The sequence below is a fragment of the Podarcis bocagei genome (genome assembly GCF_964188305.1).
Source record: "Podarcis bocagei genome assembly, chromosome: 5".
Taxonomy (NCBI): domain Eukaryota; kingdom Metazoa; phylum Chordata; class Lepidosauria; order Squamata; family Lacertidae; genus Podarcis; species Podarcis bocagei.
In genome coordinates this window covers 35,534,618-35,547,502 of record NC_138129.1, presented here as the reverse complement: position 1 = coordinate 35,547,502, position 12,885 = coordinate 35,534,618, and the positions used below count along the sequence as shown (strand labels likewise).

Here is a 12,885-nt window from a genome sequence, read left to right as displayed (position 1 = left end):
ATATGGGAGGCAATATATACAAGTAGAACAAAAATCAAAGGGGAGATAAGCTTTCCAGATGGAACAGACAGCGGGGTTCCTCTCAAATAGATAACATTATCTTGATTTGTCTCCTTGCTAAAACATTTTACTGGTGTAATGTATATTCTGCCTAAATGTGAACAATTAGAGATTCAACTAGCGATATACTTTGGCAATGCTGCCAAGCAGTTATACATGTTACTTAACATTTTAATTGTCTAAAGTCACATTTTTGCCTTACGGTACTGAGACCACACATATGGAAATAATTTGGCTAGTAGTTACCAAACCCTCTGGTTCACAGGCAGTCCTGATGCAAGGCATTCTGCCCCACTGACCTGAATAGAGAGTGATCCTGACTTTTTATATTTATTAAAATGGCTTTGTCATTCACAGTATCATATTTCAAGGCAGATTTATTTTAAATGGATTCAATTACTATGGACTAGTGTACTAAAATAAACTGTCTGAGCCAACCATGACCTAATTTACACTTTTATAATTTGCTTAAAGTCTATAATCTATAAGACATGTAACTTGAAATTTCTCGGCATGGATTTTGCTTGTCTGATATTTACCAAATCTAGCTGAAGGAGAAGTTTCCCAAGTAACTGAAAAATATTTTCTGTCCTGTACTCATATGTGAAACTTTTTAAAATTGTTTCTGACAAGTTGTAACTTTAGTTCCCAAATATGTGCTGCATTATCTCTTGTTTTGAAGTAGGAGCCTCTGACTCCTAGAAGATATTGTTCCACACATGCTGTCCAGCCTTCCTCCTCTAAAGCTACACCTTTTTATCACTATGTCCAATCTTGAAATCTTGCACGTGGCATTGCAAAGCTCAAGACTTTGCAACTGGGATTACAATAGCTTTTAATAAGTTAACTGTCTATTGATATGAAAACCCTATTACAAGTAGGTTCAACCGGAAATACACTGATATTGAGTAGGATTGGGGAACCTACAGTGCAAATTGAATGTGAATGTTTTTTTAAAAAAACTTTCTATGACTGCATTCATGCACAGTGGGAATGTTTACATCATGGGTAGGCAATCTAAGGCCCAGGGGCCAGGGTTGGCCCAATCGCCTTCTAAATCCGACCCACGGACAGTCCGGGAATCAGTGTGTTTTTACATGAGTAGAATGTGTGCTTTTATTTAAAATGCATCTCTGGGTTATTTGTGGGGCACAGGAATTTGTTCATTTTTCTCCTTCAAAATATAGTCTGGCCCCCACAAGGTCTGAGGGACAGTGGACCGGCCCCCTGCTGAAAAAGTTTGCTGACCCCTGGTTTACATCTTGCCTACATCAATGGAATCTAAGCAGCCTAATGTGCACATGATTACAGTCTATGTTCTATTTTTTCTTCCATGGTTGAATACTATGTGTTTGTTGTCTTTGTTTTGTTTGTTTTCTGCATCAGGTAATAATGGGAAAGGACCAGTTTTCACGTTCTGCTTTCGTCTGCTTTTCTCAGCATTTGACTCCTTGAAAACTACCAGTACAGTGGTACCTTGGGTTACAAATGCTTCGGGTTACAAACTCCACTAACCCAGAAGTAGTACCTCGGGTTGAGAACTTTGCCCCAGGATGAGAATGGAAATTGAATGGCGGTGGTGTAGCGGCAATGGGAAGCCCCATTAGCAAAAGCATGCCTCAGGTTAAGAACGGTTTCGGGTTAAGAATGGACCTCTAGAAAGAATTATGTTTGTAACCTGAGGTACCACTGTAAATGTTTTTTAGTTTTACTTTATATTTATTTGGATTTGGTCTGGGGTTTTTTGAAAGTAAAATAACAGAAACTGAGTTTGGCACTTCTGGACCCAAGCAGAAAATGAATAAGGTCAAAGCAAGCAACATTAGCCTTTGTATGAAAATATGCTTCTGCTGGAAAGGAACTGGAATGGGACTCCATCCACTTCAAAGTCCTCAAATGCATATCCTTCAATGACAAATGGTAACCGTACTTTAGAGTCTAAGTATGCCATCCTGCTCTGAAGTAATGGTGCACATAAACCAGCACAGGGGACCCAGTGTTGATGCAGGAGAACAATCTGAGACCCAGTGTAGATACAGCTACCCAAAGCACTCATGCAAAGCCCCATTAAATATGCAATAAAAGTGGCTTTTAGAGGGTGAGGCAGAATGGAGAGGACTGTGGAGAAGGAGAGTCTTCCATGACATTCAGAGTTGTCAGTGCCATTCCTAGGATGGTGGAGGCATGGGTTTACAAAACCTTTGTCATAAAGCAGGGGTTGGGAATCTGGGGCCCTAAATGTTGCTGGACTTCAACTCCTATCATCCATGACTATTGCCCAAGGTGGCTGGAGTTGATGGGAAAGAAAATCCCAACAACATGTGACATATCCCTCACCCCCTTAAAAAAGCAGGGTTAAGAGGGAAGCTTCAAGATTCTGCTGCTCTGTTAAAAAACACACTTAAGTTACAGTACAGTAGTACACATGTTATAGCTTATTCCATAACAGTAGATAATTGAGAATGCCTTCATCATTGGGGGGGTGGGGGTGGAATTAATCCATACGTCTCACAGGGAACATAATTGCAAATTTTCAGAACTTTATATTAACTGCAGTACAGTGGTACCTCGGGTTACATACGCTTCAGGTTACAGCCTCCGCCTACCCAGAAATATTACCTCGGGTTAATAACTTTGCTTCAGGATGAGAACAGAAATCGTGTTCCGCCGGTGCGGCGGCAGCAGGAGGCCCCATTAGATAAAGTAGTGCTTCAGGTTAAGAACAGTTTCAGGTTAAGAACGGACCTCCGGAACAAATTAAGTACTTAACCCGAGGTACCACATGTACCTGGAATTTTGAAAATATTTGACTTTTATTTCTACATCTCCTTCATTGGAGGTTTTTAAGCAGAGGTTGGCTGGCCATCTGTCATGTATGCTTCAGCTGAGATTCCTCCATTGCAGGGGGTTGGACTAGATGACCCTTGGGGTCCCTTCCAACTCTACAATTCTTTCATTATCTGTCTCTGATCACCTGAGTGATTATATGGCTGACAGAGCCTACAGTATTTGGGGGGGGGGATGATGACAGATGCCCCTAATTTGATGCCTAAATCTAAATGGAATTCTCTTGAATGTCTGTTTACTTGAGTGCCATTATACAAGCATACTGCCATTGTTAGTCCATTTTCATGCTTTGAAGCATGCAACTTTCTTCCAAGGCCACATTCATCTGCACACACTCTTGGGTGCAGGAGAGAAGAGAAGCAGGATTGTGCTGTATAGGAAACAAGCCACACTATAAAAATGAGTGGGGCTGACATCTATTTAAAAAATGCCCCTTGAGACCCATGATTTCACAGTCTTTAGAAAAACTGTTAAATTAATGAGAGCCATAAAAACAAAACTCCAAGCCTTAATACTGTTTAGAATCCAAAAAAAAGGTCTTAGGTGGCAAGAAAAGCAGAGGTACATTTCACGTAACATGAAACTGGCAAAGCAATAATCCATCTCTCGTTGGAATACGAATTCCACTAATTTCCTCTGTGTGGTTCAAAGCTGTCAAATGGAGCCTAATCTTTTATTAGTTTCCCAAACGGTCACCACCCCACAGAGGAGCTAAATAAGCCTTAAGCATAGCAGCTTTGAAACTGGAACTTGCATAGCTATTCAAAAATAAAATAAATGACCCACTGCCAGGCTAAAAATTTTACAGTCATGTTTATTGCAGCTCAGTGTTAGAGGCAAGACCTGTGATTATATTTTTGACAACAGTTGTCACATTTAACCAAGACAGAGGAAAATCCCCCAAAGCACAGCCAAATAAATCACCATACCTGTTATTGGGTGAATTCCTGTAACTATGCCTGAACCTGCTCAGCTGAAAATCAGTGCAGTCTCTGCTGCTTAAATATGCATCTTTCAACAAAACAATATAGCAGAGGAGAATTTGCTGATAGCTTAATACTACTGGTTTCAATGTGATATACATCCACAAGCTCCTACTTCTGACACAATCTGGGCATATTTATATTATATACAAGCAAGAAGGGTTCCTTCAGAAAATGGGGGTCTCTTATACAAATCAGAACAAAAAGAGGCACAAACAGGCACGTGTGCACACACAAACACAAAAAAGAAGTGGATGAAGATGGGTGGGAAACGAAATAAAGAATTTGAGGCTCTTGTCACTAAGAAAATTAAGAACAAGGATTTTTTAAAAAATATATTTTTAAGTTCCCCAGAAGTAGAAAATCCAGCTGGGAGGAAGTCAGATGACAAGTGAACTAAAGATGTGCTAAATAAGTATAAAGAGATTGCAGACCAGTTGAATAAATTCTGTGTGTATAACTACACTGAAGCTGTAGGACAAAACCCCAGGAAGTCTGAGAAACAGTGTGGTGTGACAGTTGGACTGGCACCTGGAAGAGGGGGAGAACCTTGTACACCACCATGAGCTCATTGGAAAAAAGGTCTGGATTTGGCAACCCCACATTTTAAGTGGCCTAAACCTATTAAGAAAACTAAAAAAACAACCAACACCCGAGATCCAACTTTTGGCACCCATATGAGAAATCCAGGCATCCCATTGTGGGCTTCCTAGCTCTGCCCTGACTCCAACCAACTTGTTGCTTGCTTTTAGAGCTCCATAGCAGCAGGGCTTGTCTTCTTCTCCATCAGTGGTGAACCACAGCTACAGTACAGCCTGCTATAGTTGTGGAGGAAAATGAAAGAAAGTAGGAGAATGGATCTGTTAAAGCAACAGGCACTACATCTGAAGTAGCACCTAGTAAACCAAGCTGGTATGGATACCTACGCATCACACCCCAATAATGTGCTGCCTTGTCTGTCAAGCCAGTGTGTTTAGGTCTCTTTCATATTTACGACCCATGAGTCAGGCCTAAGGTCTTAAGCCAAAAATAACTAAATTCAGTGAAAAAAAATTTGGGGAGGCAAAATGGATAATTTAAAGTAACTGTACACATACATTTTAGATTAAATTACATGTATGTGGTTAATCTGGGTTTCCTGAGCACATCTCTCTTCTCTGCCCCCTTCTGGTACTAAACACACATACCAAGCATGCATCATACATACCAAGCAAACACACATACCAAGCATGTTAGGTTTTCAGATACAATTCTACAATTGTAGGGGTAGCAAAGCTGTATAGCTGAACACTGGGGTAATAAAGACCCCAACAGTAGTTTCTGTTGGGTGTCTGTTGCTTCATTAACATAATAACAACACTGTTTTCCATGCTGAGAAGCAATTATAACAGAAATCTCTCACATTTCCTCATAGTAGTAAAAGTGCCCTTACAATGCAAACAGTGGCATGTGTGTTAAAACATACCACCATACATGCAATGCTTTGGTCTGCTTTACATCTGCAACGTTTTTTTAAAAAAGAAAAACAATAGGTGTTGAAACAGGAGGAACATCCTCTCTTTTACCCCATTCCCTTCTTCTGAGTATAACTTGAATAGACATGGCCAATAATTTGCTACAGTGGCCGCAGTGTGATAATTTGGCTTCCAACACATTATCCAATTGGTACCTCAAGCAAATTCCTGTGAATCTGAGCATTTTTTATAAGCAGGTTTATGCTCATAGATTTGCTTTAAATTCCCTCTTATTAAATTAAGTGATCTTTCAATAGGGCATTGTTAATGAAAGCACGACATGTAAAAGGAGAGCTATTTTGGATCTTCATTATATATCTTTTTAAAGAGCCCATCAGGATGCTTTTGAAGGTTCATGCTCAAGAGTTTCCAGCAGTAGAAACTTCTCTAAAGCTTTATTGCAAATTACTTGGGCTTCAGGTTTGGGACCAGCGTAGGTTTGCTACACAAAATGACTGTTATCATTTAGTGCTACAGAAAGTGGTTTATGATTGCCCATGATTCTGCCTGTCATTAGCTAGAATACATTCTTCCCTCTGCACCCATTTAACCCAATCCCTCTCATCTTCCTTACCACTGCTCAAGGTAGATTCATCAGAGGAACTTGGAAAGTATAATCATATGTTGTTACTGTTCCCAGTAATGGAAAATTGGATTTTGATATGGCTACTTGCCAATAGACCTTCTTTTCTTTAAAGCCTGTAATACCATAAACCCAGAACCCTTGGAAAGAGAAGAAAAAGATGTTTCCTGGGAAGCAAATATTTCTCTCCTCTTCAAGATTCCAAAGTGTTCCTTAGAGTGAACACTGACACACAAGCTGATAAGCAATGCTGAAAAAAGGTCAGTTCGAACACAGATTCTGCCTGAATTTTAGAAACCCTGCTACTAAGACTTCTCTCCATTTATCAAAATGCCACCCACAGTATTCTGCATGTCACACTGGAGCTAACTTGATCTAGTAGGTTTTGTTTGTTAGGTAGGCTCACCATTTAACACACGAGATGAGAGGAAACACAGGTTATTTTCCCTTTGGAAGTTTTAGATCAAATGCTCCATAAAGTTAGGGGTGCCTGACTTTTAACCTGCTCTTGTGTCCTTAACAGCAAATGCAGAAGCAGTAGTTGAACTGGTAAAGCTTTTTCTCTCCTCTTTGATATCTGCATGTCAACCTGTTGTCAAAGGCACAAGAAGGAGTAAAAAGGGGACAGTTTTGCATATAGTTCTTAAGAGCCTTTCTGGCTGGACCTACTGGAAGATTTACAAGGAAAAAAATTAAGTGTTCCATTGGCTTGCTACATTTGACCACGAGGCTCCCCTGCCCCAGAATGAATTGCAATTACTAGGATCCAAGAATTCGCATATGTCAGATTAATTTAAAGAGTAAAATAACCTATTGTACTTCCATTTTTGTTCTGCTGGTTTTTTATGTGCTTAAACTGTTTTCCAATAATTTGATATAAATAACAAATTATAAAATCAATAGTATTCAGTTTCAAATATTTAGATACGCTATGCAGGACAGTTTAAATGTTTAAAATTCCTGGGAGCCAGCATCATTCTTTACCTAACAGGTAGAAATACCTGCCTGAAAAGTGTACAGGTACTGACTCTGCACTTCATTACCTAATCTCCTGTAAGTTTCATATACCATGATCAAGCCAACCCAGATCTGTGGGAAAGGTTACAAACATAAAGGGTTCTCTTCTAAAACAACATTATTACTAGATCAGAACTAGAATTACAAACCTCCTAGGCCCTAGTACAACACTACAACCATGACACCACATTGGTTGACTTTAGGAGAATATTAGGGGAAATGTCTTGTAGGTGAAAGCAGTTACAAATGGAAATAATTAGGTAGAGGGTTGGTAGGGACAGCAATCTATTGAGAATGTTCTAGGTCTGCATCTCCTGCAGCAGAAAGGGGGTTACAAGGTTCCATCCAATTCTAGACATATATAATTCAATTTAAAAAGTGATGTAAAATCCTCCTTCCAGTCATATTGATGCACATTTAATAATTCAGCTTGAGTCTGATGTGATTTTAAAACTACAAGAAATATTGCTTTGGTCCACATTTCAAGTAACTCATAGGAGCCACAAACTCTTGCATAAGCCATTGAGCTTTGAGCTGTTGACTATGTACTTCAGTTCTACTCTAGCTTTAATTGCATACAAATCTTTTAAATGTCTCTGTATGAAGCATAAACCAAAGATTGTAATAGCAAGAAAAAGAAGCTGTTATATTAATATTAGCTGCCTTTAAATTAATTTCATCTGTAATTTTCGATCATGAGGGTAACTGCAAAGGCAAAGAACATTTTTAGGACACTGTGGCTCAGTTGAATTGAACCCATAACAAGAAGAAGGAAATAGAAGTTTGTTTACATTAAGCAAAGGGAATATTGCAAATGTAAAAGATGCCTCTCCAATTTGGTCCAGGATTGCTGGTTCTTCTTGAAGTTATGTTAATTCCTGCATTGCATAGGGTTGAACCAGATGACTCTTGGGATACCTTCCAACTCTACAATTCTATTATTCTAGCCCCCCCCCCACACACCTGAGGTATATGAATGCACTTTAGAAGATACCACAGAAGAGTAAACAAATCTGGACTAGGGCTGTTAACTCTAGATAGATAGAAATGTGATGGTTCAATATTCTGGCGGCAGTGGTTTCAGGAAATACGTCCTTCCAGCTTACATGATAACTGTCCCTTTCTCTTTCTTTCTTTTTGATAAACCAGACCTGGTCTCAGTCATTCACCTTCAGATCAGACCACTTTAATGTTCACTATGTGGGGCTGCACTTGAAGACAATCTGGAAGTTTCAGATTTCAGCAACCAGAAGCTTGGACAGGAGCCAGTCAATCAGTTCATATTACACAGATCTTGTACCAGCTTAACTGATCTTGTTTCCAGGCTTAATGCAAGGAGCTGGTTTTGACCTCTGAAACCCCAAATGGCCTGGGGCCAGTATTTCTCAAGAATCCCTACAATCTCCCCTACATTTCTGAGACATTTAGTTCAGCAGCCAAGAACTGGTACCCTCTCCCATGAGAGGTTTGTACCACACTTTTAAATGGGGGGTGAAGAATGCATAATTTCAGCAGTCTTTTTGCAGATTATCATTCTATTCTGCTGTACTGGGGCAGATGGGGCTCGTCAACCTGGGAAGGTAGCTTACCTAGGAGAACGAAAACTCTGATCCTAAGCCTCCGCTGCCTTGTGGGGTATATTTAAGAGAAGGAAAGGCTAAAAAATAAACCCTACACAAACTTGGAGTGCAGTCTCTAAGATAGGGCCTCGTACACCTCCTACCGGCAACTCCTGCAGCCAAGCCCAGGACCTCCATACACACTGCTGAGGCCTGAAGAGGTCACTTCAGGGCTGCTAATTCTCTCTCAAGACGGACAGATGCCAACAACAAACTGCTACTGCCTTTTTACTTTTTTAGGCTGCAGTCTTATTCACTCTGACCTGGAAACTCAATGGGAATTAATTTTGAACTGACTTATACAGGATAGCATGTTTTAGAGATTGCCATGGGATTTACTGATATTTGTGTTGTTGTTATTTTGATTTCCCCCTTTGTCTCAAAGGGGCTGCATTTTGATCTCTTTGCTGACTTAACAAGATAAAGCAACTGACTTAACAAGATAAAGCAGATAAAATCTTTCCTTATGTACTTTTACATTCATTTACACCTCTCTACATTTTTATCATCCACTTCTAGTTTAACACTTCAGTATTGGGGAATCTGCCATTTGAACAAACTCTCTGAGTGCTTTCAATATTTAAAACAGCACCATTTAGCTATTTTCTGTTATCCAGAAGCTGATTTTCCAAGCACAGTAGCTATTATCAAGTCCAGATCTCAAGATTCTGAGCCAACATTGAATTATTGCCTTGGTAGACAAAAACTAATTTTGATGTATAGATGTGTGTGCGTATTGCAGTTGTTGTTTTATATAAAGACCTCTGCATTCTCATGTTCTTTACTACAAAGTTTTTGCTATCATTTACAGTCTTATGGGTGGTCTACTATTTCCACTAATGTTAATGCTAGAAGACCAACGCAGGGTTAAATTAGGCAAGCACCATTAATTCCAAGACAGCTGCATGTGTACGCACGAGTAAGTTCTCTCTCATCTACCTGTAACTCAACTGTATATCTATCTTTTTTGTCTTCTGGTAATCATACAAAGGCCAAGAGAAAGAAAAAAACAAAAAAAGGCAGAGAATCTCCCCCCTGCTTCTATAGGTGAATTAATTCCAGACCATGGATTGCTTAATGTTTAACCAATAACAAAGTAAACTATTTCCATCTGAAATGCCAGATATTCATGTGGAACAGTCTTCCCCCTGAAATTTTGTTATATTATTAAAACTACTCCTTCACCTCAAAAACAGACAGGGTTTCTGGCAAGCAACGTAAACCAAAAAAATGGAATCTATATGTGTAATCTAGCTCACAAAACAGTACAAAACTGAAGAACACATGTGGAGAGGTGGTAGAATAAGGATTTTTAAAACAACTTTATCCTATGTACGCTTACTTAGAAGCAAACTCCATTAATGTCATTACAACTGTGTAAGTGAACTTCATGGTTTTATTAGCCAACCTACTTTAATGCATGTTATTAAATCAATCAGGAACAATTCATGTTTATCAGATGGCTGAATTCAGCACATATTTTTTAGATGGGAATTGCCAGCAGAGGTCACCATTGCTTTAAATGGCCATGATAAACAGTGACATTTTCAAAAACTGTAATGGATGGTCTGGGAGAGCTCCATCAGCCTGGCCTGGACTGACATTATGTGACAGAACTGAATTTTGTACTACTGTATTTCCATGCATGTTACACTTTATGGTGTTTAAGCAAAAATGAAACAGTTTCATTTTCAACAGTTGAACACAACCACAATACAAGCAGAATTAAATTGTTTAGTACAAATAATAAATACACCTCTTCTTTAAACTGATGCTTAGAAAACAAACTACAGTGATCTGTATGTGAGTCTTGAAACAGACTTTCCCCCCTTTGAAATACATGCAAGTGACACAGAATTTTAATGTGTACATAAGCAAAACAAATCTGCATCAACAAGTGGGATCTATCTCACCAGCACAACTTCAGACTTCATAATATACCAGCTGAATTTATCTTTGTATGTTGTACTGTAAAGGATAAGCACTTTCCATTCAGAAACAAGTTAGTTTTCTTGAATTGAAACTTTGACACTTTGAAGCAAGTTGAACAGACACAATTTCACAACTCTTTAGCTTTCTGCCCATTTTTAAAATGAGAAAACAGAGAACAACTAAAAGAAGAAGAGCAAGGTTGCTTCTGAGCAAAGTTGTGCTTACCTAATACTAGGAGAGAGTAATGAGCAACAGAAACTTCATGACTTCCTCTCCTAGCATCTTGTGAAACAGATCTTGTCCCTTAAGGGTGAGTTCTCTGCATTTCTCAAGTTGCTGAATTATCGTTATCCCAATTCCACATACTCCTTTGAAAGTGACTGTATCACTGAACAATGTCTCCAGATGTTTCAGAGATTGTTAAGCAATGATTCAGATACTTGATGTTAAGGTCCTGATCATCTTTGGCTCAATATATGACTCATCTAACCCATTTGGCCGTTGGTCCTTATTATCTTTTTTTGTCCTGTAGGCGAATGCCTGACTCCCCCCCACCCCCAATAATACAATTTCATGGACCATAATGACGTTTCTCATTTTATAGCAGTACAGTGCCATGGAATTATTTAATGATGGAATGTCGCTCAAACAATGAGAGCATCACTGGAACCAGGTAAGAGAAAGTAAAGCTAACATGAGGAGTTCTAGACAGAATATCTTCCTACAGCGTAACAACAAAGTTCTGATGCATGTTTTCAGTTAAGCTAAGGTACAATGCTATGTTATGCTGTACAAGAGAAAACCCACACCTAGTTTATACAAAGGATTTACAGTAATACACTTCGTTGCTCACAAATTTCCAAGCTTGTGACAATTTGGGGGAAAACCAGCTGGACAAGCACACTATTCATATATCCATTTATTTCCTGCAGGTTTCCCACTGGACAAGGCAATGCTCAAAAGTTAAGGGGTGGAAGAAACAGATCCACAAACTGTCCCAAGGAGCTACAAAAACAAAACAACCCTCTCCCGCTCATCTGCTCGCCTCTTTCCCCTTCTGCCTGGCATTCGCTTTCAGGGGTGAGGGAAAAAGCTTAATCACAAACCATAAATCAATGAGCACCGTCAGTTTCCATCCTGTCCCAGCAGGGAGTTTGTAGCTGGAGGGGAACTCAACCCTGTACGTGTCTGGGGGCTTCAAAAAGTGTAAAAACAGCGCGAGAGAACCACAGCCTGTGCCCTGATTTACACCAGAACGCCATAGGCATCCCCCCCCCCCCTGTGCGACCATACGCGGAACTAGGCGAAAACGGGCTACACTCACGCCGTTTATGGATTTATTTATTTGATGAGGGACCCCTGCGCCCTTTAAGCCACGACTTTCGGTCGGGGCTGCTGCTCCCCAGAGAAAGACGCGCCGCTAATCTTCGCTCATCCCAGAGGCTGCTGGGCTTGCTTGGTCCAACCCCACGAGGGACCTGCCTCCCAAGGTGCCATTTCCAGTGACAGCCCCGGGACCGCAGCCTGCGGGCTTGGGAGTTGGCTCGCGTCCCCTGCGGCCGGCCGCTCCGCGCCCGGGCAGCCCAGCAGTAACTTCTCCTCACGCGCCTGCTGCGTCCATTGGCCCAAGGCGGGCTGGCGACTCACCTCAGCGCTGCGACCGCGGGCAGGTGGAGAGAAGCCCCCCTAGGAGCTGCTGCTGCCGCTGCTGCTGCTGCCGCCGCTATAGGCGCCGTCGCGCAGGCTCACGCACGGGATCCTCGAGCGCCTCGCTCCGTGGCCACTTTCCCAACGCACGCGAGCCATTCACTTCGCGCGCGCGCCGCAGCCTCATCCACGGCGCTCTCGCTCAACTCCGACCGAGCCGCCGCTGCTGTTGCGGCAACTGACTCACGAGAGACAGACTCGCCTGGGTCCTAGCGCCATAAAAAAAAGGCGCGGGAGCTGCACAGACTCGCCGCGCTTAGCCCAAGAGACACTGGGCGGGAAAGTCCCCTGAGGGGGCGCGGAGCGACTCCCGGGAAAGACGTCGCTCGCCCAGGCCGCCCGCGAGCTTTTTCCCGCCCTCGCGCTCGTCCGCCTTTGCTGGGCTCTCGAGAGGGACTCGCCGGCACGTGCGCGGCTCCTGTCTCCTGCGGGAGATGAATGGAAATGCAGGCGAGCGCCTCGGGAGGCCTGCTCGACTTCTGATTGGAGGAGGGCGGGCGGAGCGCCCCGCGAGGAACCTCCCACAGCTGCGCCGGGCCACTCCGCGCAAAGGAAGGCGAACGTTTCAAGCCCCCTTGAGTCATCTGTTTGGGGGCGATTATCTAGTTTCGCGCTGGAATTAT

The 12,885-nt window shown here is 41.6% G+C and overlaps 1 protein-coding gene across 3 annotated transcripts in view; it reads right to left on the bottom strand.

The window, feature by feature from the left end:
- NGF (nerve growth factor) overlaps positions 1–12,658 on the bottom strand; it is a 52,395-nt gene extending 39,737 nt beyond the window's left edge. The window contains exon 1 of one of the 3 annotated variants that reach the window (XM_081194791.1): positions 12,203–12,658. The gene's annotated coding sequence lies outside the window, so the exon portion shown is untranslated. Of the gene's footprint in view, positions 1–11,678; positions 11,821–12,202 lie in introns of those variants that run through there. The other 2 variants (XM_081194790.1, XM_081194788.1) reach the window with 2 other exon arrangements.
- Between the last annotated feature and the right edge of the window lie 227 nt (positions 12,659–12,885).